Genomic DNA, 21,091 nt, shown 5'->3' with positions numbered 1-21,091 from the left:
GCCAGTTTCACTGTAGGAAGGACGCCGTCCTCTTCTTAAGAGTCTCCACTTTTCTAGACCGTATAATCATGGTACTATGGGCTGTTTCTCCAATGGCAGTTTTCCCAGACCATTTTTATGTGGTTTGCCAGGCTTCTTCAAGATTTGAAGTTTGACAATATCTATCATTAAAGGCTGCTTTCTGGAAATAATATAAATGTGGCCTGAGTTGGGCACAGGAACTGATAGTACCCTGCACATATATAACGTTTTACATTTTTTCATCCGTTCGAGAAGAATTTACGGCGTGCCGATCAAATGCTTGACATTCCTTTGGGTGCTGGCGACGAATAAGACAATCTTTGCCTTCTAAAAGCTCACGACCGCACAGAGAGCAATTTTCCTCCAAAACCACTAGAACTGATAGTTCTGTCTCTGGCCTGGCAGCTCAAGGGAGGAGTTTCTCTTTTTTCATATGCTCATCCTTCATAAATTGAACAAACTGTGTAGAAACAAATTCATGTCATGATTTTTCACGTAGCGTGACTCTTGTTCCAGCCAGGCCTCTTTCGTGTCTCAGGACTTCAGGCAGTAGAGACACACTCGGGCTTGTCCAGAAGAAGCAGGCGTTACACGATCAGGACGCAGAGTCCCCGAGCCGAGGGGATGTCGGAGCCAAGATGCTTCCTCGCCTGCTCCATCCTCCTCTCTCAACATTTTACTCACTGTCTTTATAACTATTAGTTATAATTGCTACAGACCATTCCCGCAAGAGCTTACTTATCTTTGCTTTATTAACCCGCCCCTTTCTCCACCAGACAGTTAAAGTATTTCAGTTTTCTTAAAGCAAAGTTTGTTTTATTGTTTTCTCTCTCTCTCATACATATATACATATATATTATGTATACATATATATTAGATATGTAATGGATATATAGATATGCAGAGATATAGATAGATGTATCCATCCATATAGGGAGATCTATGTATTTTTTCATCAGTAGAGATACAGCTGTCTATATATTGGATATCTATCTATTATATATCTATTATAAAGAGAGATCTATATCTAAAGATATAGGTACATATAATATGTAATCTATCTATCTATATCTATATGTATCTATATCTATCTATCTAAAGAGAGAGGAATTCTTGCATTTAATTATGAGATTCCTAAAAGAGAGCCATAGATAGGCAAGTTTAGATGGGGTAAAAAAGCAGAGAAATGGTCACCCCACTTTTAAATGATCTAGAATGTCTTGGCTGAGAACAAAGCCATTTGAGAAACATGATAACGATGGAAGGAAAAGGAAGGGCAGTTTAGGTAAGCAGAGCAGCTTCAGGATTTTTTGAGGCTCAAACAAGGAATAAAAGGCTGAGATGAGGCAGGTGAGAGGCAGGTAATGAGTGAGGGACAATTAGAGAAAGAGGATTAGGGAGGAAAGGAGGTGATTTGGGGACAGAAAACAGATGGTTTTGAAACAGAAAGTAGGGAATTGGGGAAGTAAAAATAGAAACTCATGGGAGCTTGATGACCAGGGCCAAGGTTGTGTAGCAGCGGGGAACGAGGAAAGCTTGGACCGCAGCGATCTTGGGCCGCGAGGAAAGGAGAACGTTGATCTGAAGAGGGAGGTGGGAGAAAAGCAAACAGGAGTCATACGAACCTAGAGGGGACACATCTGCCACAAGATCGGAAATGCCAACGTGGTCCAACTGTACCAGAGTCAGGAAGAGGGTTGGATTTTCAAATCCATGAAAAGTTTTGCTTAAGGCTTGGCTGCATGGTGAATAAGGCCCAGCATGGGGCAGTTTACAAGAAGGGAAGTGGTAGCAGGAGAGGAACAGCTTCGTCCACATGCCATTCTTCCCCAGTCACCTGTGCAGTGTCCTACTGTCGGCCAGCGCTCTGTCCCCATCCTCCCAGCCTCCACACCTCTGTGCATCCTGCCCCTTCTCTCCGTGCGGGTAGCCTGGAGGGACGCCTCCTTTTCTAGGGCGGAATCACACACCGCTGAAGATTTTATGAAAATCTTCATAAAAGATTAGTCTTCAGAAAAGACCGATTAGTTGGAAGGAGTGCCAGTGCCAGTTCTGTGTTCTGTTTGCATATCCCTCAATGCCTAGCACATGGCCAAACACTAACGCACAAAAAATATTTGTCAAATCATCTGAATTGTCCAGTTCCAGATGTTACTTGATTTATAAACATTGGTAAGTCTCAGGCTGACATGAATGGATGCATTTTTCATTTGCATGAATTTTTATAGCATCATTAAATCTAATGAAGGAAGTGACATTGTTAAGGACCTTGGTTATAGGAGGAAGACGAGGGACCACAGCCCTCCAGGGAATATTGCAAAGCCAACTCTTTCTGTATATCAAGTTCATGCATTTTACTGCATAAAATTTAAAACTACAAGTAAGACTTCACCTGTGCCATCATCTCAAATGAAGATCAGGTTTGTTGCCAGCCTTGGACTCACAGCACACGAGGCAGAGCTCAGGAAACACAGAAGTGAGGGCTTTGGGGTGACACAGAGCGGGAGACAAACCCTAGCTATACCCCTCCCTGCGTGAGGATAGGGTAATTATTGATTCCCTCTGAAACTCGGTTTCAGTGTTTCTCAAGTTGAAAAAGGAGTAAATAGCATCAAACTTGTGACACTATTGCAACTCACTTAACCAGTTTTCTGGAAACCATGTACAAGATCTATTAAAAAATGGATAATGAAACTTCAAATTCATACCAAATGCTTAAAATTAACCACCTATTACTCTTAAAATACCATCTTTCTTGTCTCAATTCTTTGTATTTTAGTTTTAGAGCAAGAGTCCATGGAAAGTGTTCTCACAGTATCTGGCATATAGAAAATGCTTAATAAGTGTATTATGGTGATCTCTTCTGCTGTAGATAGTGGGAAAAGCTGGGTTACTTCTGAAGGCATATCCTAAATCTGTATTGCCTTCAAGGATATCTGACCAATAGGACACTTTTAATTAATATAATTTCTCCTTTAAGCCAATGTATTTTTCTGTTCTTTCTTTTCTTCATGACATGGTGCTAACGATAAAGAAACATAAGAGAAAAGAATTATTAGCTTTGAAAAACGTAAGCCCTAAATTCACTAACTTACCCAAGTCTCTACTTCTTATTTCATTAATTATTCAACAAATGAGCCAAGAGGCTAGCAAATTAATTGGGAGAAGTAAACCAACAAATATGAAAGCCAAAGAAATTTAAGAAATTCAAGTAACATTTGCATTGCTCTGTTGTCTAAAAAGTTTTCAAGCAACCAAATATTCAGTGATGATAAAGTGCAAAACTGTCACATTATAAGCAATTGGTGGACCTTAGCTGTCCTAGGAGAATTTTCTTTTGTGACCATAACATCTCGTAATTGTGGATAGACACAGCAAAATGTCAGCCCAGCCCACATCTACGAAAGCTCTCGAAATGATTGATGAAGTGTCCAGGGAAAAGCCAAGAGAGTGAAAGATGATCATTGCACATCCCTGCGCTGGCAGGAGTACCCATGTTTACCTAAGCCAGTGGCTCCCACGTTACCAATGACGCCAAAATACACCAAGAGCTGTGAAGAGCTGAGAAGGCGCCGGGCAAGTCAGCAACCTCAGAGTCCTCGGGCTGGAGCTGAGTTCATCTCACCCCACGGCCCCAAACCTCCAGGGCACCATGCTCCTCTCCACGCCGAGCTCTTAGAACTCCCGATGGCAGAGTGAGAAGGGCCCCTTCAGTGTGCCAGGAACATGCACTTCAAAATCACATAGCCCACCCCAGTCCCACTCTCCGGTCAAGGCTCTGGGGCTTATCTCTTGGCCCTCTGCCTGGAGAATGTTGTGAATTCCCATAAAGATATAGCAACACAAGATATCAGCATTTGCTACTCCGGAGGCGTCTGCGATTTGTCAGCTGCCATTCCATGCCAGTTTCTCATCTGGATGTCAACGGCAAATGACTGTGGCAGCTTCTAAAACCAAGATTCCAGGGTCGATGACAAAATCTGCACTGCCGGCCAGTTTCTTGCCTCCGTGCTCAGCCACTCCACCTTGTACCAGCAAAAGCTCACTCAACTTGGACTCACGTGCCTGGACGGGGCACTACCTCGATTTTCAAGCCCCATCACTACTGTTGATAGTAAGAATAGTAGTGATATTCTTAAACAGTAATAATGACGAGGTTCGTATCACTATCGTTCCTTAACATCCTTTGCCCTGTCTGTAGTAGTTTTGATTTCCATCTCACAAAAGCTGTCAAACACGCTTAGAAAAGTACAGAAGCCACAGGGAGAGTCACAGGGGAAAAGGTATTCAGAGAGACATGCTTGTCTAGACCGTAGAAGGTCCTCCTAAACTCTCCTGTCTCCACCAGGCCTTTGATCCACTGATGGGAAAGTTGTTTCTAAAAGGTCCATTTTCATCCCGCCCGGCCCCCCATGTAGACTAATGGTTAATAATCAAGGATGTTAAAAAAAAAGTAGGTGAGGGGACATGTTAACTTTGGCATGATTATTGTTCTGAGCCAAAGCCCATGTGACCCAGGGTCTGGGATGGGAAAACTCAGAGTGAAAGACGTACAGAGAGCAAAGCTAAATGATGAAGCAAAATAACAGGACCGTATCTCTCAACACATACTACAAACATCAAAACGTGCCTGGTTTTCATCTCAGAGCACTGAGAGCTGGGGTGGACTTCATCAAGTTCTGTACATTTTTCTGTATTTTCCAAATTTCCTATAATAAATAAGCACTGGAAAATTCTTATTTTGAAAATATTTGTTTTTTTAAACTAAAGATATGTGAAGAGATTCCATCTAAACTGAAGCTTTAATGGGAACATAAAATTTGAAATGGAAATTAAAATAATTGATCCATGACAATTTACTTTAAATGTTTTCTAGAAACAGTATAAAACATCTATTCAAAAAATGGACAATGAAACTTCTAATTCATAGCCAAATGTTTAAAATTAACCAAATACTACTCTGAAAAATATCATCTTTCTAGCCTTAGGTTTTTGTCTGTTTTATTTTTAAAACAAGATTTCTGGTTTTGTTTTCTGTCTACTACTTAAGTGGAAATAAAATGTTGTTAATCATGATGAAAATGCAAACACATTAGATCTTAAAGATAGAAGTTGCATCACACAAACCTCCTTAATGTGAAAATTAGGATGAAGGGGACCAGAGACCTGCCCGATTTTCAAGTCGGGGACCGTAGTTCACTCCGTGGCTCTTGACCTAAGTCGTGCAACACTTCTGGCTCCAAATCTCGAGGTTTCTTTCTATGCAGTGGTCACCAGTGAAGATCCTAAAGGCTCTGGGATGAGACAGGATCAGGTCTACTCCTTAAATGCCTCTTAAAAACACCATGAATGATGGGCAGGTGGACCCACACAGCCACAAATGCACACCCACAGCACACACAAAAGCTCTCACCTCACACTCTAAGAATTAATTATTAAGGCTACACGTTATTTGGAAAATGGAAATAAATGCAAATTTTCCAGAGATGTAATTTTAACTAGAGTGAAATCTGACCTTGAAGTCGTAGGGAGCATGGAGATGTCGCTTGAAAGATGCAACACTCTTCTAAAGCAGAGTGGAGAGAATCCACAGGGACCACTCCTGAGGCTAACTTTCTGCCTCTCGTCTGCCCAGTTGGATGCTAAATACACATCCCTCTTGGTGGTCTGTCTGATATGGGGGAGAAACTGGACAAAGGTGATATTCAAGTCTGGCTCCATCCACAGAGTTGTGTGCTCCTGGACATGTCACCTGTCTAAACCTAAATTTCTGAAAAATGAGGGTAATATTAAGTATCTTACTATTTTATTGTAAAAATGATACATAAGAGATAAATACAGCCTGTTATGGGCTGAATTGTGTCCCCTAAAATTCCTATGTTGAGGCTCTAACCTCCTAGTACCTCAGAATGTGACCATGTTTGGAGATGGGGGGGTCTTTAAAAGAATAATTAAGTTAGAGTGAGGTCATGTTGGTGGGGCCCTGATCCAATATGACTGGTGCCCTTATAAGAAGAGATCAGGACACAAACATCCACAGAAAGACAACCACGTGAAGATGCAGGAAAAGGTGGTGTCTACACACCTAGGAGAGAGGTCTCAGGAGGAACCAGCCCTGCCCACACTGAGATCTCAGACTTCTAACTTCTAGAACTGTGAGAAATAAATGTCTGTTGTTTAAGGCCCTGTCTGTGGTATGTGTTATGGCAGCCCGAGCAAAGTACGAGCAAACTAACACATAGCCTTAAACAGAGTACGTGCTCAACATTTACAGACGTTATCTTAATATTTACTATTACCACCTCTACATCAGTACAGAGGGCATGGGCCCTGAAATATATGTTTACCGAGCAGAGGTGAGAGACCCATGCCCCTCACATCGTAACTTATTTTATTACTTCCTGTTTATTCCATCGTTGCAAAGGGTGTCACATTTAAACGTTTCCTGTTTTTGCAGAAATCTTATTATTATTATCTACAGAGGTATTTTTCTTCAACTTTATTTTTCTCTTTTAGTGAGGAAGGAAGTAAAATTGAACAAGGAAGACAAATATCAATCACAAATTGTATAAGAATCTGAGCCAACAGATAAGCAAATCAACTATATCATAAAAGCATAAACTCAGCACGTGAGCTCTCGAGGACTGACTCAGAGCTTTCAGAGGCTCACTGTTCCAAGACCTTAGTAAATCATTTCCCGCCACGATGAACTTCGGCTTCCTCATCTCTAAATTACAGAGTACGGTTCAGTCTCTAAAATCCCTTCAATCTCTGATTCATGACTCAGTATTTAAGTCTTCACTTAAAACAACAAAATTAAAATATCAGCTGGTATTTCTGATGCTCCAGTAGTGACTACACCCAAAAGGAAGCTCAAAGACCGGACAGAGTTAAACACAGAAGATGGACTGTCGGCGACTCTTTTACCTTATGGTGCTCAAGTGCTGTGGGAAAAAAATGTGTTAATTAATAATCAATTTCCAAAGTGAAAAGAATGCATATAATTTCATCATCTCTATAGCTGTTCTGAGACCTTTATCAAGGTTTATCATAGGACTTCACTCACCATCAGAGTTTCATACAGAAAGATGGCTTCTCATTTAGAAAATATTCTTCCTGACCAATGAACTCTCCCAGTTAAATAGCTATAAAATGCATGGAAATGTATACAGATGTATGTGTATAAATACATACATCCCTACACATAAATATATGTATAGGTCTATGCACACAGCTGGTATGTACTATATTAAGATCATCATATCACAGACAACTAGATATTATCAGCAGCATGAGATAAATTATATATAAATAAATATATATTAAAATAATATAATATATGGCAAATATACATATGAATGAATCTGGGTTAAAATCCAGGCTCCCCTACTTAATATGTACATGCAATTAGATAATTTTCTTACATTTATACTTATGTATAAGAAGATAATTAACACTGCTTAACTCACAGATTTTTGTAAAAAATAATTCTATTTGTATAGATATAGTGTTTTTCTTCATTAGCCTATGAGATCTATTAATACTAGAAAGTAAGGAATTCATTCTCTTCCTCTTTGTTCTACAAAATGGGCTCACAGTCAATTATCTCAGAAACATTTTTTCTTTCTCTTTTGTTCTCCGTCTCTTTCTCCATCATTCTCATCACTCCAACATCTACCTCCCTTTTGGCAATAGGGTGGTTTTATATACCTGCAGTGTCCAATAAAATAGCCACTAGCCACGTGCAGCTATTTAAATTTAAATTCATTCAAATTAAATGAAATATTAAAATTCAGTTTTTTCATTCCTACTGTGTCCCGTGGCTGCCATGTTGGAAAGTGCAGGCATGGGACGTTTTCTTTCACGCAGAAAGTTCTACCTTACAGCTCTGTTCTAGCCTGTTCTGGATTTTTGGTAGGAATGGGTTGAATATTAAATAAAGAAGTTATTTTACTGTACACAAGCAGCTGAATTACCCCCTGAACTCTGAGACTTGCTTCTTAGATTCTAGATAGTGCTACCTCGGTAGTTGTAACTGCACATCTATGTCTGGGTTCTACTACAATCGTTCCAAAATCAGTTTAGGTCAGCCTTGAGACGTGCATTCCAAAATGCGCACTCCAGGCCAGAGTCTGTTAATGGAAATGTAGGAGCCAGGACAGGAGAAGTAGTATTACTGCTCCACTTAGCACCGCTCAACCAGCCAATGAAGTACTATGTTCATTCCTGAACAGCACACTCTGACCAGAAGCCTGACTCTGAAACGTGTCCAGGGAAAAACAGGACAAGGAAGGGACAGGAAACAGGGCCACCAGGTATGGCTAAAGAAAATCCCAGCTTTTGATCTAGGAAAGAGAAGATTTAGAGGCACACGATCTGTGCCTTCAGATAACAGACAGGTCGTCATGACAACGTTGGGTCAGGCTTGTTCTGGGGCCACAAAACAGAACTGGGGGTCATGGCTCAGGTTGTAGAAAATAGATTTTCTGGCTAATACAAGAAAGCACTTTCTATAATGGGTAGAGTTACCTGAAAATGAAATTAAATTCCTCCAGAAGGCCTCAAGTTCTTCGTAATAACACTTCAGTTGAGATGGACAGTCAATTGTTAGGCATATGATGTAGGCGATTTGAGCCTCAGACTTATCTGTATAAAGATTAAGAACTCAATGTCACTTCAAGGTCTCCTGGGGTCTATATCGTCCAGAAAAACACTTGCTATGTCTAAATATTAAACCTGTTCATATCGTTGAAACCTTACATATTTTCTCCAATGCAGCTCAAAACCTAAAAGCATAAATATCTTTCTAACACATGAAGTCACCAAGGGGCTAAGCTTGTCCCAAGAACACAGCAGGAGCTCAGGAAATAATTATTAGTAAAGGGCCATCATTTCAGAGAATTTGTATTCATGAGAGCTGTTCCTTCTCAAGTCACCCTAAATAAAGGAAGGGGGAGGGGGAGGAAAGGGGAGGAAAAAACAAAACAAAACACCTTTATACACCCAGAGAAAATGGAGAATAAACACAGAAAGTAGCACTAAAATCAGAGAGGTTTTTATGACGGAAAATCCAGTCAAGCAGTTTCTTGCTGAAAGCACTTGGGTTACTTCTCTTTTGCCTCAGAATAAAGTTCAAATGCCTTTGCATGCCTTCTGCTGCCTGGTCCTTCATGACCTGGTCCTGTTTCCTCTCCAGCCCCCTCTCTCCTGCTTTGCCAGCTAAGCACTGACTGTTTCAGTTTCTGCTTCATGGGCCTTGACCTGTCCAGGCTCCTGACCTGGAGCACGTTGGTGCCTCCGCCAGGAGCACGCTTTTCCCACCTGCTCTGCCCCTGCAGCATCCCTGCGCTTTAGATGTGGCTTACGCTGTTCGTACCAAAAGGAATATCTTGTGATTCCCCCAACCTTCTGTAGACGGGGCTCAGGGCCTGGTTAGTGTATGATGACAGTGTTGGATATACTGTAGATGGGTTTGAACAGGATGTAAGCTCACACATCAAAGCCCCAAACTAACACCCCCAAGATCCATCAACTTGTTACTAGACAGGCAACCTGGGGTACAACTCGCATAGAAACCCAGCTTCTTACACATGCAACCACCTGGATGAATCTCAAGTACATTTTTTAAAAGAAAGGAGCTGGACAAAAATATCTATATTGCATGATTCTGTTTATATGAAATTTAAATGCAGGAGAAACTAAGGTGATAAAATCAGATTTTGAGGTGTGTGGTGGAGGTGTTTGGAAGGGTCACAGGAGAGAGTTTTCTGGGGAAGCTAAACTTTCATCTTATTTTGGGCTTTGAATTATGCAGTTGTCAAAACTCATCTAATAGGACACTTAGAAAGAAATTAATATTGATTTTTACAGTATTTGTGTTTCTCTATGCTTCCCCGCCCATGCCAGCCTCATAATGTATTTGCTCTCTGTGGAGGCTTCTGGAATCCGTAGCTGTGGCTTTTGCAAGCAGCTCTTCCTGGCAGTGTGTCCTCTGAAACTACCCCTCTCACTTGACTTCTGGTGCAGCTCCCAGACCAACACCCATCAGGGTTCAAAGCTGATCTGCATCGCTATGGATTGAATGTTCATGTCTCCCCAAAATTCTTGTGTTCAAACCTAGCCCCAATGTGATGGTGTTGGGAGGTGGGGCCTTTGGGAGGTGATGAGGTCATGAGGGTGGAGACCCCATGACGAGATCAGTGTCCTTATAAAGGAGACCCCAGGGGGCTCCCTTGCCCTTTCCTCCAGGTGAGGACACAGTGAGAAGGCGCTATCTATGAAGCAAGAAGTGGGTCCTCATCAGACACTGGATCTGCTAGCACCTTGATCTTGGACTTCCAACCTCCAGAACTGTGAGAAATGCATGGCTTGTTTAAGTTCCCAGCTCATGGTGCTTGTACAGCAGCCTGCATGGGCTGAAGCAGGTGCCACACTCAAAGAACGCCCCAGTCACCTACTGAGCCTTCCACTCACCATACTTTTGGGGACAGTGAATTCCAGTTCCAATTAAGGAAATGATTCCACTTACTATCAGATTGAATTTGTGAAATCATTGGAGTGTTGACTCCCATTGGCCCCTCTGAGTTGTGCTTTATCTCTTTTGCCTGAGTCTGTGTCTGGGCTCTTGCTCAGTGTTCATTCTCTACAAGGGAACTCACCAAGTGCAGGTGACCTGTCTCTCCTGGGCTGGATGTGGCTAAATATAAGCAGGAAGGGAGGAAGATGATAAGTAGAAATTAGATAGATAGATAGATAGATAGATAGATAGATAGATAGATAGATAATAGATAGATCAAGATAGAGAGATAGACAGATAGAGGATACATGGATGGAAGATGTGTCGAGGCAAAAGCTCAGTCCCTCCTAGTGTGTCCTTCTGCCTCTTCCTCACCAAAGCATAGAAACTCATAAGCTTCACAGGCCCGAGGAAGAAAGCTTGATATTGCACAGTTTCCCAAGGAGCTATCAGAAAACTGGATCAACTAAACAAGTAGTAAAAACAAGCCTATGTCTCCCAGCCAACACAGACGCCACACCATTTTAGCCAAATCAGTGAGGTTTAAGTAACCCTTTAAAATCTTCAAATAGAGATTTTTAGAGGAAAACCGCACCTTGTTGAGCCGGTCAGCCTACTGCCATTCATTTATGAAGGGGACATACCTCCTGCAAAGAATCTCTCTCAACCATATTTAAGGAAAGGAAGAATGAGTCATAAATACATGTCATGGTGTTGTTTACCAATCGAGAATTCAGGGGTCTGGTGGTTGTAATGATTTTACATCCTTGCATAATTCTTATTGTGAATGAGCTGGTGGGGGGCCCAGCCCTAAATGTTGAAGGGATTCAAAGAGAGCAAAACATCGGGTGAGGTAAGATGCTCAGCCCACCTTTGCTGGCTGCAAGTAATGGAAATCTCACTCAAGGAGCTTAGGTAAAAAGGAAGAACAGGAGGTCTCTGTGACTCCCACCCTCCTGGGAAAGGTGATGTCTCGGGTCTTTGACTAGATTCAGAACAGGAAACACTCCTGTCTTGTTTCCTCTAAGTGCTTTCTTCACAGGGTGACCAGATGGCCACTGGCAGGGCTGGTCTTTATTCTTCTCACAATTAGAAAGCCCAGTGTTCCCAATAATTCTGCAGTAGCCCCAAGACTGGCCTTGAATGACCCCAGGGGGCCATGGGCTCATCCGAGAATGAGAGACTGAGGACCAGAAAGCAGATTGCCGCGACTGCGGGCAGCTTCCCTGGGTCTGGAGGCCAATCAACCTCAGCCAAACCTGTGGACCGGGGAGAGGCAGTTCCTACAAAAGGTCGATTCTGCCACCAGAACAATGGCTGGTGGACAAACAAAACCGAAAGCTGCCAGAGAAGCCGGGATGCGGGACGTCATCTCTCCTTGTGTTGACACGGAAACGGTCAGCATGGGTTTTGCTAATTTCGGAAACAACAGCAGCAAGAAAACAGGAAGCCGCTGAGCCATCACTGGGCCTCTGGGGTCGCCCCTCCTGCTTGGGGGCAAGACAGAGGAGACAGCATTGAATTCACCAAATTTCATAATATGTTGAGCCTAGAGGCACACTTAGTTCAAAGTTAACGGCTTTACTCCTTTCTTTTTTGGTATCGGTGACTCGGAGGGGACTTGGGAGGTGAGGAGGGAGCAGGGCCATCCCAGGGATCTCAGCCCGAAAGGCACCCTTTCCTTTAACCTCTGCCTGTTCAAGGTCATCTGATAAAGTGACCTTGGAGCCAGGTGGAGGTAGGTTCAAATCTGACTCTGCCGCTTAGAGGCCACGTAATCTCCGAGAAGCCACTTGCTCTGATCTTCCCCACTGCCTGCCTGCAGGACTGTTTGAGGTGAGAGTTCAGCTATGATGGATACATGACGTCCACACACCAGGTGCTGAAGACCTGCTGGTTTCCTTCCGTGGCTGTTTCATCCTTGCTGTCAGTGAGAATCTCAGGGTAAGAAGAAATGCAAATGGATATATGTCTATCAAGGCCAAAACACTCCTGTAAAAAGAATAGTTTAGAGTAGTTTTAGAATAGTTCTTACAAATTAGCTAATGTTTTTACATGCCTACTCTATGCCACTTAATGCTCTAAACGCTTTACATATATTAATGCACATAAGCCTCACAGAAATACTATAAGGTAGATACTCTCACTATCTCCCTTTTGCACCTGAAGAAACTGAACTTCACAGAGGTAAAGTGACTTGCCCAAGGTCACACAGCCAGTAGGGGTAGAGCTGAGATTCAAATTCAGGCAGTCGGGCTCCAGAGTCTAAGGTCCTCAACACAATTTCATGCTGCCTTGAGACCAACTACATAATTTTTTTGAATTCTTTTTATCTTTTTAAAAAATCATGACTACATCAAAATTGCTTCTGGTGCTTTATAAATTATAATTCAATGATAGTTAAGTATTGACTTTCTTTGTGAGACGTTTGTATTTGTTTGTCATTGATGAAGTTCTCCTGATTATAAACACTGTTAATGGTTCCAATGAAGGAGCTGAATCCAACCTTCCACGGGACACAAAGAATCTCTCCAACCTGCATATTTTTACGTGTCTTTTGTGATGGGAACAAAGCATGTCTGGGGACTACAGAGAATCGATTATTACTGAAGAGGTCATCTAGAAAGAGATAGAGGTAAAACAAAAGGATTTTGGTAAAGCAAATGAAAACATCTGTTAGTGATGGAATAGGACTGAATTGCCCGTAGTCATCGGCTGCCGTGGGCCCTCACATCTAGAACAGAAGTTAGAGAAGTGACCGCATGGCAGGGCTTGAGTCACGGCCCAGAACACAACTAAGGGATGCAGAGGCCAAATGCAGATCAAATCCACATCCCGGAGCGAGCGTCCCTGGGATGAGGAACACGGCGGCATTGGGAATTGTTATTAATAGTCTGCACCCGAGGATAAAAATGTTCTTCTTCCTAAAGACTAGTTTCCATCCGATGGATCATTCCCAGGAGTGGAGGGATGCGGCTGTGGGGGCCACAGGAGGCTGAGACGGGACCACAGTATGTGGTCTAAGGAACAAGCAGCGCAATCCAGAAGCCTATTTGATCCCTCCTACATCCTCTTCTTTTCCAGGAAACAATCCCATCGTGCAATAGTACAAACACCAGATACAAGGATGGATTTACGGCACACACGTGTGTACACACGTACGTATACACAGATCTGTGATACCCCTGTGTGTGTATGTGTAACAGATGCAACGGTGTGTTCCTGAGGTGCCCACCCTCCAGAGCCCCGCTGACCAGACTTGCCCCGGGAAAGTGATCATTCCTGTCCTTTTCTGAGAATCACCCTCAGCTGCAGAGAGCCCCCTTGCCCAAGAATGTGTCCCCCATTTGGGACAACTCCGGTCCAGTAACTGGCCAACGCGAGGGCATAAGGGCCTCAGGTGAGACCAACTCGGAAGGGCATCCGGCTTGAGTGCCTGTGGGACCAGAGGGGACTTCACTGTGACCGAATCCCTGTTCTACTTCTCCTTCTGCGGGGATCCCACCTCCTTCCTACCTCTTCGCTTCCTGAGCCCCCCACAAGCTCTGCCTCGAAGCTACTGGGGCAGGCAGCGGAAATTGCCTGCAAACCTCCGTCTCTCGTTTCTCGAGGCCTGCTTCCCAGGGAACCAGATCAAAATAAATATTTATCCCCGCCTCTGATGCGAGCGAGGAGAGGAAAGCATTTCTGACTTTGATGGGAGGTGGAGGCGCTTTCCCCTCTCCTCCTGTCGTGGACACTTAGAAGGCTGCCGGGTACCAGGGAGTTAATAAAGCTCAGAATTCTAAATTCCAATCTGTCCCTGATAAAAAGTGGACAGTTGAACCTCAGTTATCGTGGCTAAAATTTAGAAAATCAGTGGGGAAATTATTGTTACATAATTTTAAGAACACATAACAAAAATTTTTTAGATTCTCTTTGAATGAAAATTAAACCATTTCTGCTAACATTTGTGTTATTTTCTATCTCGATATAAGATACCTTCACGAAAACATGTTCTCAATTGTTATCTGCAGCCCTTTTAGATTGAAATTCTGGAACTAATGAGACAACTTAATTATGATTCTGTGATTTTTTTTTTAAACCAGAAGAGCCCTCTAAATTTGGGGATGGGTATGAGTGACAGTAAATGAATAAGAAGTCAGTCAGATAAACAGGACACAGAGTAACACACGTCAGGCTTTTATACCAGATGCCCTTTTGAAGGAGAGGAAAGAGGAGGGAAGTGAGAGAAGACAAACTTGAACAAATTTTGATGATTCTTTTATGATGTGGAGACGTGTACGGATATATACGGTGCATGGGGCGTATGCCTGTGATTTTAGAAAGTGGGACCTCTTGCTTTGTCATTTCCGATCCCTTTTTAGCCACACGCATCTGTGATTTATTCAGGTTGGTTTGCACACCTGAGCTCCAGTTGCTTCTGAGTCTCTTGGTTGGTCATAGTGGAGGGTGGGATTGTTGGGGAGGAAAACTGTTTCAAATACAATGAACAATTGCAAACTTTGATGACAACGTTTCAAGATACAATGCATAAAAATGAAGAACTCCAAAGGGAGTGTCTTTTCAGCCAGGTTTCTATTTCTGGCTCTACAAACAGCTAAGGATTTGTATTGTAGAATTTTAAATATCATGAGGAGACCACCAAGGACTATGTGGTGTGTCTCATAGAAGACGTGATGAAAGGCCACGCGTGGGCTTCTAGAACTCAGACATCATGATGATAAACGTTCTTCTGGATGGAAAGTTTCCCCCTTTGTCTCTCTACTGTTCTTTGAAGAGCAGGGCACACGTTGGGAATGAGTGGCCGACATTCCATCAGAGCACAGAAAAGAAAGTCATTCGAAGGAGACTGAACTTCCCTTGCCGTACAGCGCGCGTGCGCACACACAGAGTAAACATAGAAAGCATCTCTAGAGAAAATGTGGGAAAAGAAATTCACATCTCTGGAATTTCCCAACAGTCTGGTTTGTATTGTGAGGTTTCTGCTAAGACTTTACGAATTCCCAGTGATGACACTAACATACCTTCCTGCACTGCTTTCTGTACAGAAAGATGTTAAAAATACACATGTGGGTGTTTTATGTAACCCTTCTAATCTTACGTAGTCTTTTGACAGTTTGATGAAAGGGCAGTGGAATATATGATCACTTAACTTCCTGCCGGTCAGTAAAGCACAGAGAGAGATGGGAACGTGGTTGTCAAGGAGTCTGGTCACTCCCACCATCCACACTGGGACACCCAGGTGGAGGCCATTAGTCACGTGACTGAGACACAGCTTTAGGGGTTGCTTAGATGGTCACTTGTGGCTCTAGAGGTTTGCTCCACCTCCAAAGCTTGGTGGAGACGTCTTGTCTACTCTGATTAAAGACCCTGTCAACACTTAAGAGTTTCACTGACTTGGCCTTTGAAAGTGGTGAAGGGTCTTCGACCAGAATCAAGGGAGGCAGATGAAAGGGGCCCCCGGGCTGTCTGCAGAGACCCCGCAGGGCTCCCCGGAGGACACAGCCAAGCACTCTGCGTGACCCCTGGAGGCTTGTCCCCCACTTAAACCGACGTGTCCAAATCCATCTTACATCAAGAGGGGGTGGATTGAGAGAGAAAAATGGTTTGAAATCACCTGAAATAACTGGAAAACAGAATGGATTCTTCAAGGAGGATTTTCTTCTTGGGCACACTCTCCTATTCTGAAATGTCAGAGCACCTCCAGTACTTCAAGTTCCCACTTAGTGGTATTTGATCTGTCAGTATTTAAGATTTTATTTATTTATTTTTCTAAATTTTATTGAAATATAGTTGATTTACAATGTCATGTTAGTTTCAGGTGTACAGCAAAGTGATTCAGTTATACATATATATATTTTTTCAGATTCTTTTCCCGTATAGGTTATTGCAAGATATTGAATATAGTTCCCTGTGCTATACAGTAGGTCCTTGTTGGTAACCTATATAGTAGTGTGTATATTTTAATCCGAAACTCTTAATTTATCTCACCCCCTCCCCTTTGGTAACTGTAAGTTTGTTTTCTATGTCTGTGAGTCCATTTCTGTTTTGTAAATAAGTTCATTTATTCAGATTCCACGTATAAGTGTTATCATATGATATCTGTCTTCCTCCGACTTACTTCACTTAGTATGATTTTAAATTGCTCCACTCTCTAAATATATATTCTATCACAAGTTTTTATTCACAAATCTTTTGCTTTAATGAAAACATTAAGATCGGTCTCCATGGAATTAGTGAGGCATTTTTAGTCATTGGAGAGAAAAGCTCAATGGATATTTTCCCACGTTCACTACTTAGGACCTTGGATGAGGTCCAGCATTTGAAATTTGAAACTTGACAGTTGAAAGGGAGAATTCTTTATGGAATTTCTTTTTGAAAATGTATGTGAACTCCCAAATTTTAAATTCCAGCCATATTCTTACCTTGTCCATTGATGGACACAGTTCAGAATCCTTATTCAAATATTTGCATCTAGAATTGCTGCCCACACCGTTAAAACATGACCGGAGGCAGCTACTAGGAAATGTTTAAGATCACCAAGGATTCAAATAAGTGCCAAGAAATGAAGGGATGAGATAGTTGTGACACTAAAGATAATAAAAACGGTTAGAGTCAGGGAATAAGACAATGTGATGCTTAAGGAGAAACAAGAAGTACATGAAGGAGGGAATCTGGACGAAGCGCATTCTCGGCAGAGAGAAGAGCATCTTGGAGGGCGAGGGAGGGGGCGTGGCTGCGTGGATGGGGGGCAGCTCTGCACTGGACCCTGGCTTTCCCTTGAGTGTAATGCGACGTGGTTAAAGAGGTTAAAGTGAGTGAAATGTCACCACGCTTATGTTTCAAAGGGCTTATTCTGGGCTTGATGTTGAGAATAAGCTGGTGGTGAGGTGTGTGGGGAGGGACAAAGCAGGAGGCACAGGAAGGAGTTGTGGCAACAATTCAGGGGCTCAGTGGGGGCCCCTTAACCCGCTCCCAGCTGAGGACGTGGAGAGAAGGGGCTGGATTCTGGGCATAGTTTAATAGTAGGAGCCGCTCACTCGGAGGAATAGAATCTGGGGTGTGTGAGGAGAGGGGTCACAGGTAACCCCCCGAGGAACAGGAGGGGAGAGCTGTCATTTTCTGAGAAGAAGTTTGGAAAGTGGGGCATTTATCTTTTGACATCGTGCACTTGAGATGCCAATTAGATAACCAGCGGAATTGCGGGTACCAAGGCGTGAGCGTCTGGAGTTCGAGGGAAGGTCTGAGCTGTTGATAGAGGCTTAGAGGCTTTGGGGGAGGGGTGGGCAACCCTTAAAGCCATGGACTGGATGGCATCACCAAGAAAAGAGTCCCCAGGCCTGAACCGGGGATGTCAGACATGAGAAGGAACGAGGGGTAAGAGGAAGGTGCCCAGGGAACCGGGAGGAAAAACAGGAGGGCCTGCTTCCCGGACGACAGGAAAGCATGCATCTCCAGAAGGAAGACGTGCCTGTCTGCACCCGATGCCAGTGAGGTCAGGTGAGGTGATGGGGAGCTGATCGCTGGACTGCGGACACAGGTGAAATGTGGCCTCAGCTAGAGCTGCTGGGGGAAGCCTGTCTGGAGCTTTCAAGTAGCAGGGGAAGAGTGGGAGGGGCAGTATCGCCCACGGGACCTTGAAGAACAAAGACAGACAATGGTCAGCAAAAAAATTAGTTTGAAAAACTGAAAAAGGTGAACTAAAGTGTCATAAGAACTGGTCTCTTAGATTTGGCGATTATAACAGGACTCGTGATCTTTAAGTCAGTGATTTTATTAGAAGAGGGATAAATTGTGGTGGGATAAAGAATACCTGGGAAGAAGGAAAGCAGAAATTGACAGCTCAGTCTATTTCTAGAAGTTTAGCGTCTGAAGGAAAGGAAGATTGGGAGGTGTCTCAGCATTGATCTCAAAAACACCGTTGCTTTGTATGTTATCAGATGCTTATTTTTTCATATTTTAACAGCCCTGAAAACAGAACACATCTTAACAATTGATGGCAGTTCTCAATGTTTATTGGCAGCATTTTTTTCATTCTCTGTGGCTCATAATGTAATGGTACATTTTATGATCAATATTGCTTAGAGTTCATAAAACATGGGCGTATAACAAGTGACTAAGCCAAGGAGAGGGAGCTATAAGTGGATGTGAAGATGCAAGAGAAGGAAGTGGAAGAGATGGTTTTGAATAGCCTTGTCGTTCAGTAAACATTTCTAGAGTGAGTGAGTTAAGAACATTGATGGGGCGGTGAGAGTGAATTTTAATTATACTCTGTGTCCAGGGCTGGAAGGACAGAGGTGAGACGCGTGGGGCGTGGAGGTGAGACGCCTGGGGCGTGGAGATGAGGACCAGGCTGATCAAAGCCCTGGACACAGGATGGAGTGGCCGCCGTGCTCGGTGAGGGCGTGGAGGACACGGGGAGGGCAGAGCGTCTCGTTAGCAAGGGGCCATCCTGAGGGAGAGCAGTTCCCCAGGCCCGGGTGTGTCCTTGAGTGGCTTCTGGAAGTGAGACAGAGGTTAGGGCAGGGGAGTGCAGGCAATCCATCAGCCTGGATGTGGGTGTAGGGAGGGCGGTCCACAGGCGCAGCAGTGGAGCAGGGCAGGAACCACTGGAGGAAAACCAAGTCTGGCCCAAAGTCCTGGGGGTCTCGGAGGAGGAACCCCGAACGTGGAAGGGCGAGCGGGAGGTGGTGAGCTTTGGGGATGGGCAGGAGAGCACGTGTGGGGTGAGGCGGCCAAGGCAGGAGGGGAACCTGAGCTCAAGCCTCACCATAGCCCTGTGGAAGGATGTCCCCTCCCAGGCTGCAGTGAGAAAACAGAAGCTCAGGGAAGTCGGCACTGGAGACTTCTCTCTCCCAGGAAGTCCCCGAGTCCTGCAAGAGTCACTGCAAGTCAGCTCTGCTGTGAAACAGGTCAGAGGAGGGTGTCCTCTCAGATGGTGGCAACTTCTCAAAGGGGCCTCGTGTCCGGTCACGGTGCTCAGGCCACCACCTTCCCGGGGCTGCTGCCCCCAACCTGGAGAGCCCTCAGGATGGAGCGGTGGGCTCTCTCTTCTCTACGTGCTCAGGGCTCGTGGATGGGGCTGGAGGCAGTGAAGGCAGACGCCCCCATCCCATCCTCCTCTGCCCGGACCCCTCCCTGCCCGACCCTCATTAGCTGGACCTCCCTCTGCAGGGCAGACACCCGCTGTTAGTATCTCCCCTGAGAGCCCAAGGCCCCCAGGCAAGGGAACCAGATTTGGGCCAGCATCCCAGAAGCAGGAAGCTGAATATTCGGGGGTCCTTGGTCTACTTAAAACACCGAGTGGCTTTAATACTGAACGCAGGAAAGTGCTAGCAATGCCCCAGCATATGAGAATCTTCTGCGCTGTGGCCATTTCTGTCTCAGTGATGAAAAGATGGTACAAACCACTGTGGATGTATCATCTCAGGAGCAGTGTGTAAGCTTCCTCACAATCCCAAGGTGTTCTGCTCTCTCTCAGAGTCAGTGTTCCCCGTGCGTCACCACTTGACTGTGGCATCTTCCTTGTTACCCCGTGGGTGTACTTCTACCTCCTCGACCAACCCCTGAACTACCTGTTCTGAGTCTTTTCATTTGTCCTGGGTTCAGGGACCCGGAAAGAGAAACGGTCCAATAAAGTTCATGTAGACAGTAAACTGCAGAATTTGAACTTGAACCTGGATCCTTCTCAATCCAAAGCCCGTGGACTTTTGACCCAACGATATTGCCTCTCATGAATCACGGTCCAGTATTTCTCAGCCAGGTTCCAGAACTCAATCCAGTTATATGAACACAGACCGTCAAGCCACCAAAGGAATTAGGAAGAAAACCGTTCCTGTGTTCCTGCAAGCTGGAATACAGGATGCAACCATTGACGCCTCCAAAGGTCAAATTAGCAGGGATGTTAAGTAGTAAAATGATCATCCTGTTCTCTTTCAGCTGAAAACTGTTCTTATTTATAGTTCACCAGCACCAGCCAAAGTCACACTCACGTCTAATGTTTATCCAAGCATCACACTCGAATGTAAGCATTTCAGTTAAAGATCTACAAATGCAGGCTCTGCGTGCTTCTGTTTTCCTGCTTATAATTTCTACATTTTGTGAAATAAGCTAAGGCATATTCATACGTAACTAAAACTATGAACATGAGGCAGGTCCACTGTGATTGCCACGGTCCCCACGGTGCACTCGGCCTCCTGCACAGAGAACACGCGCCCTGTTCACAGGCTGCCACATTACACTCTCCCCCTGAATTTGCTAAACGTGCGTGGACGGCGGGGAGCAGATTCACCCTCAAGGAGGCGGAGGAGCTGGGCCCACAGGAGACAGTGTGACTGTGAGCGGGGACGGGGCTGATGCGTCCCGTCCGGAGAGAAGATGCTCCATGAGCCCCTGGACGTCGCAGGACCGAAAGCTGCTGCCATGAGAGGAGAGGAGAGAGAGGGAGGAGGAGAATTATCTTGTGAAGGTGTAACACACATCTAACGTTTGTCATCATCTTACAGAGCGTGAGGTGCTCAAATCACCCAGTGTCAGTGCCGGGAGAAAACC

At 44.2% G+C, this 21,091-nt stretch overlaps 1 long non-coding RNA gene across 4 annotated transcripts in view; it reads right to left on the bottom strand.

Moving 5' to 3' along the window:
- Positions 1-311: 311 nt before the first annotated feature.
- Positions 312-21,091, bottom strand: part of LOC309655265 — a 41,297-nt gene continuing 20,517 nt past the window's right edge. For 3 of the 4 annotated variants that reach the window (XR_014260723.1, XR_014260725.1, XR_014260726.1), the window contains one exon: positions 312-20,957. This is a non-coding gene — a long non-coding RNA (uncharacterized lncRNA). The remainder of the gene's footprint in view (positions 20,958-21,091) is intronic. The other variant, XR_014260724.1, reaches the window with a different exon arrangement.

Source organism: Balaenoptera physalus (assembly GCF_965194825.1).
Source record: "Balaenoptera physalus genome assembly, chromosome: 2".
Lineage (NCBI taxonomy): Eukaryota > Metazoa > Chordata > Mammalia > Artiodactyla > Balaenopteridae > Balaenoptera > Balaenoptera physalus.
The sequence above is the reverse complement of the archived record's forward strand: the minus strand, read 5'-3'. Positions and strand labels throughout refer to the sequence as shown.